The 6,187-nt window shown below is 38.8% G+C and overlaps 1 pseudogene; it reads left to right on the top strand.

Annotated features, from left to right (window-relative positions):
* The first annotated feature begins 347 nt into the window (after positions 1-347).
* On the top strand, positions 348-824 carry LOC139002307 (ferritin light chain pseudogene; annotated as a pseudogene).
* The last annotated feature ends 5,363 nt before the right edge of the window (positions 825-6,187 follow it).

Raw genomic sequence — 6,187 nt, forward strand, 5'->3', positions numbered from 1 at the left:
ATAGATAGATAAATAGATGGATAGATAGATAGATGATAGATAGATAGATAGATAGATAGATAGATAGATAGATAGATAGATAATAGAGACTGATAGATAGAATAATCCAAAATAAAAGTGAATAGTTCCTCACAGTGCCCTCAGCAGTCCCAGATCTGTCCCAGATCTGTCTCTTGCTTCAACAGTGTTTGGATGGAACAGACCCAGGAACTCCCTTTTTCCCAGCCTCCAGCCACCCTACAGCATCTTATCCAGTCACCACCTTCAGAACCTCCTCCAAGACCAGCCAACATGCCGGGTTTTGTTTGGTTTGGTTTTCTACCTTAACTCCTTATGGCCGAACAACTATGAACTCCCAAATTCATCATAATTATTCCACCCAAGTGGAAGCTGTGGTCAACCCTAGCCAACCTGCATCTGTGGGCCACCCACACCTACCTTTTGACGGTGAGGATGTGGCTCTCTTTTGTGAGTTGACAGAGAAGAAGCTCAAGGGCGCTGAGCGTCTCTTAAAGTTGCAAAACAAGCAAGGTGGCCGCATTCTCCTCCAGGACATGCTGAAGCCTCCCCAGGATGGAAGCACAGGATGCCGTGGAAGCCACCTTGGCCTTGGAGAGGAACCTGACCCAGGCCCTCTTGAAGCTGCAGGCCCTGGGTTCTACCCACAGACCCTCATCTCTGGAACTTCCTGGAGGATCACTTCTGGGGTGAGGAGATGAAATTCATCAAGATGATGGGCTACACCTGACTCACCTCTGCAGGCTGACCCCCAGACTAGGCAGGGTGAGTATCTCTTTAAAAGGCTCAGTCTCAAGCAGGACTAGGAGCCTTTGAAGCCCAGAGGCCTTCGAGGAGCCCCTCAGCATCCCCCTGGTGTCTCTGGCTTTTACCTAAGTCTCTCCCCCAAACTACTAGCCATTCTTTTAACCACCCTGAAGCCCTCTCCCATGCATTGGACCAAATGAAACAATAAAGCTTTTTGAGAAAAAAAAAGTTTCTGATTATATTGGATAGGATTATTGACCAGAACTCACTTTACACCTCCATTCCATGGTATGATAGAAGAAAGCCCAAGATTATTTTTAATGAAAATTCTCCTCCATTTATGTAATACAGTATCTGAGTGTTCATCATTAGTTTGACTATTTAACTTTAAAGGAGCTTAACTAATTTTCTTAAATGAGAGTAACCTGCTTCTACCTAATATTATCCAACAGCATCCTTTAGCAATTAAATGTAAGTTTTAAAAATATTTTTGTTTTAACTTATCTGAGGATGGGAGTAAGAGGACACAGCTTGAAACATTTCCCAGGTGTAATTAATGTGCCACGTTGGCGTAGTGTGTAGGTCAGTGGAGAAATTTGAGGAGGCAAAGGTCAGAATGAGGACACAAAATAAATAGGTATTTCCCAAGCATAAGTGTTGCATTGGTATTCAGCTTCAGCATTTTGTTGGCCATGAAGAAGGATGAGGATTGGCCATGAAGAAGGCAACTTTATTAGATGGTCGTAGGGATTGAATAAGTAATGAAAAATGTAATAAACACTAGCTGTATCCAAATATATATATGTACTCCCCTTTTCCCACAGTAATAAAATTTTTAGCTTTAGAAATAGATACTCTGAATAAAGAATATATCTCAAGCCCAGCCGGTGTAGTCCAGTGATTGAGTGTCTACCTATAAACCAGGAGGTCATGCTTTGATTCCCAGTCAGGATACATGCCTGGGTTGCAGGCTTGATCCCCATTGTGAGGAGTGCAGGAGGCAGCCGATCAATGATTCTCTCTCATCATTGATGTTTTTATCCCTCTCTTCCTCTCCCTGCCTCTCTGAAATCAATAAAAATATATACTTTTTTAAAAAAGAATATATCTCAAGCCTCCTTCATTTAAGTGTGGTCATATGACAGACATATTGGGATTGGGGTAAAAGTCATGGGTTCACCTTCCAGGCAGTGTCCTTAGAGGAAGGAGTATACCATCCCCTTCAAGTTTTTCTCTCTTCACTGGTCCATAATGAATCCTGAAGTACAGTATTCTAGGAAGTAATAGAGTGCCACCACATAGAGGAAACTTAAGCTCCTTTTGCCTTAGCAGAATGGAGCTACCAGAGAGCTGCTTGGCATTTTACAAGACAACAATAGAGTTCTATCATGTTTAATTCATTCTTTTTGGGTTCCTGCTCACTCTCCATTTTAAATCCTAACTAATACAGAAAGTAAGAAAGAATAGTGAGATATAACAATTTTTACAGCTTCAGTCTAACTTATCTCTATTATAGAAATTGCTAAGTCAATAGTTGCTGAATTATTTTATAGAAAGTCACAGAGGAAAATAATGAAAAACATTTGCAATTGTTATGCAGCAAATAACCCCATTACTTTATTAATTACTTAGTTACAATTTTCTATATAGCCCAAGGAATTTGGGTATTTCTTTATGGTAAACAGAATGTAACTATATTCTAGTTTAAAAATGTTTATAGGATAAACTCTAGGAAACATCTAACTTTGAGAGCCATTTTTCTAAAATTGAAGTTTTGAGTATTAAGTGTTGTGATGACATGATAAAACTTCAATCAGTTTTATTTCTAACCATCAGTGTAAAATGTTAACATTATAGGTATGTACTGGAATAAACCATCTATCTCAAGGGCTCTTACTGATAAAAGTTATGGGATTATTTCTTATTTTCCTCAAACCATATATTATGAGCATACTTAAACTATTACGTTGAGAAAAGTAATATTCTTAATGTTGAAAGTACATGTTGTTATATGCTGCCATGTATAAAAAGTACCCCAAAACTTAGTGGCTTACAATGATAATCACTTTATTTGCTCACGTTTTTTGTTGGTCAGGAGTTTGGAAAAGAATAGACCTTGGCATTTGCTCTCTCCCTTCACTCTGCTCGGAGATCCAAGAAATTCACTCGCTTCTCTGGCATCCGTGCATTCCTTCCTCTGTTCTCTCCATTTGCAAATACGGGCCTTCCACACAAATGGTGGTCACCTGCACCTCTTACATGGCATCTGGCTTCCTGCAAGGAGCACACCAACAGAGATGACAAAGCAAATTTCAAGTCTTTTAAGGGCCATGCTTGGGAGTTACCCAGGGTCATTTCTGAGGCATTCTACTGTCAAAGTCCGTCACGGGGTCCACCCAGATTCAAGAGGAAGGAAAATAACCCCTCCTCTCAAGTAGGAGGGGCAAAGAATTTGGGGTCCATCATGACAATAAAAAGTTTAATGACAATAAGCCCACATTTCAGAAATGAGGGTAGAAATACATAGAAGGTGCACATATACATAAACTGAAAAATGGAGAAGAAAAAAATCTTTCAATGTAAAATTTCCTTCTCAATTTCAGGCAACTTTAATAATATTCTCCATGAATAGTATGACATTTTAAAAATCTGCAGGTTGAATTTGCTGGAAATATCTGATTTAAATGGTACGTTTCTATCAAAATGTCTTTCAAAGTAGCAATAGTGAGAACATTTATTTATTTATTTAAAATTGCATTCTTTTCCCCAAGTTTACTGTTCTGATTGACATATAGTGTAAGTTTACTGGTAAGGTGTACAACGTGATGCTATAAAGTGTAAAATGATTACCACAAAAAGGTTAGTTAACTAACATATCCATCAACTGGCGAATTTCAGAGAAAAAAAAAGCCTTAAAGCAAATTGTCCAGATTGTTCAGTCCAACAGTTGTTTATTCATTTGTCCAACAAGAACAGGGTGGGACAAAAGTAGGTTTACAGTTGTGAGTAGGTGAAATAGTTTATTCTTGTATTATTTATTAATTGCTGTATTATTTTCCATGCAAACAACTGTAAACCTACTTTTCCCCCAACCTGTATTTCTTGAGGGCTCGTCATGAGACCAGGGACTGTGTTAGGCAAAGAAGCCATAACAGTGAAGAGGCAAATATTATTTTCTTCCCTTCATGGCACTTACAACTTACTGTAATAAATTAACTGAAAATATCATTCAGCTGGGGCTTTGATAATGTAGAACAGCAGTGTTTGTATCATCTGCAAATGAGAACTTTTATGTAAGAAAGGATGAATGTAACATAGAACAATAAAATACAAATTCGGGGATGCTTTCAGTTATTCAATCAGAGAAGCATAATTTAAGGTTTTGTTATATTTCCAGGTCATCCTAAATCTTTAGGCCAAGGCATAAACCATGTTTTAACAAACACAGATGCCTCCCAGCACACAGGGCAGTCACATCTGCTGCAGTTCCACATGGGAATGTCTTCTCATTGTTAAGCAGCCCATCCCTAGTTCCAAGAACACATGAGCCTCTTAAAACAAAGCTGAAAATCTAGTGGCTTGCGCGTCAGCTGGCAGCGGATCTGCATTTTTCAGCAGGCTTGGATATCGGGGAGAGCTTAGTGTTCACTCTGTTACTGACCTCTCAGAGCCAAGTTCGGAGTGGTGTGAGTTATCAAATCTGACAGTCTCTTGGCAAGTCTTTGAAGACTCTCAGGCCAGGCTCCCTTCCAAGCTCAGCTGGGATCAATTAGGATAAATAATAGCCCTTGCAATAACTAGCTCCTACCATGCTTTAAAAAGGTAATTAGTGTGCAATAAGGCAACGTATGGTTTACCTGTACATGCTATCCATTGAAAAGAAAATAGCATCAAGTTGAAAGGTTAAAATTCCCTGAGATGCAGAACAATACACTAGGGAGAGGGGAGAGAAGAAAGAAACAAAGAGGCCAACGTTTTGAAGACCCCTTAGTCTCTAAACTTATCTAAACATAATTAAACATGTATTCAAAAATACTGTCTTCCCCCACAATCTGAATTCTCACCCTAAAAGCAATATTTTGAAAGTCTGGTTCAAACACATCTCACACACACACACACACACACACACACACACACACACACACGGTGCACATGCTATCAAGGACTTTGTCCTCAGCAACCAAAGAGACTTGTTAGTACACAATGCCGATTTTTCCTTCTAGGACAAGATTGAATTCAGCACAGGTTGTTGGTAAATAATAAATGGTAGGCCCCCAATGGAGGTTAGTGGTACAACAGCAAATAATGATTTTCTACAGTCAGATTAAAACCACACTTATTAATATTAATTTTCTGGCTTCATGAGAACCAAGTTTTGTTTTTATTGGGTGTTTCTATTTACATGGCCTGAAGGTAAGGTACTGCAGCTATCTCACCCCTGAAATTCAGGCCTGGACCCTTAGCCAAAACTTTTCTTTTTGACCTTATTAGTTGCTACTAGATTCATGAAACTATCATGGCACCTCATTAATGATTGTGTAAGTTTGACGTTGTTCTGCCACAAAATGTATTTGCTTGTTTAAAATAATTGCAAGTTAAAAATAAATAAAATGAAATAATTGCAAGCTAAAACATGGCTCTATTTACCTTATAAGTGTTTTCTGCTTCATATGGGGTCTCCATTTTTTTTTTGTTTCACCTCCTTGTATTTTTAACAAGAAAGGTTTATTGTTAATAAGAATGTTTTGGGCCAGACCGGTTTGGCTCAGTGGATAGAACGTCGGCCTGGGGACTCAAGGGTCCTGGGTTTGATTCTGGTCAAGGGCATGTACCTTGGTTGCGGGCACATCCCCAGTGGGGGGCATGCAGGAGGCAGCTGATCAATGTTTCTCTCTCCTTGACGTTTCTGGCTCTCTATCCCTCTCCCTTCCTCTCTGTAAAAAACCAATATAATATATATATAAAAAAATAATAATTAAGAATATTTGGGTTTTGGTGAGGTGTTTCTTTCTTCATTCAATGATAAAATGTTACTCAAAGTCCTTTCTATAGAAATCTGTTGAGTAAATTATCATAATGAAGATTATTTTTTCCGATAGATGCTATCCATTGCATTAACAACTTTTGTTGAGGTATAGTCACAGTCCAAATGTATGAAGATTGTGGAGAAAATAATTTAATGATGTCTACATATATCCAAACAGACCCATGAATGCAATTGATGTTGGCTCCTGAAATTTGCTAGAGTGCTCATTCAGTAATGTTCCCGCTAGCTGCGAAGATACAGCGATGTTCAGACACAATCCCTGCTCTTCCAAAGCTACTAGTCAAGGTTAGATGAGTTAAGTGCCATCTCCAGCTCAACCTTAAAACTCATGGAGTTTGTGAATCTGAATGATATAGTGATGCCAAATGGGATTAA

Source organism: Myotis yumanensis, unplaced genomic scaffold (genome assembly GCF_028538775.1).
Source record: "Myotis yumanensis isolate MYYU_CA2020_CCGP unplaced genomic scaffold, mMyoYum1.0.hap1 SCAF_2, whole genome shotgun sequence".
NCBI classification, from domain to species: domain Eukaryota; kingdom Metazoa; phylum Chordata; class Mammalia; order Chiroptera; family Vespertilionidae; genus Myotis; species Myotis yumanensis.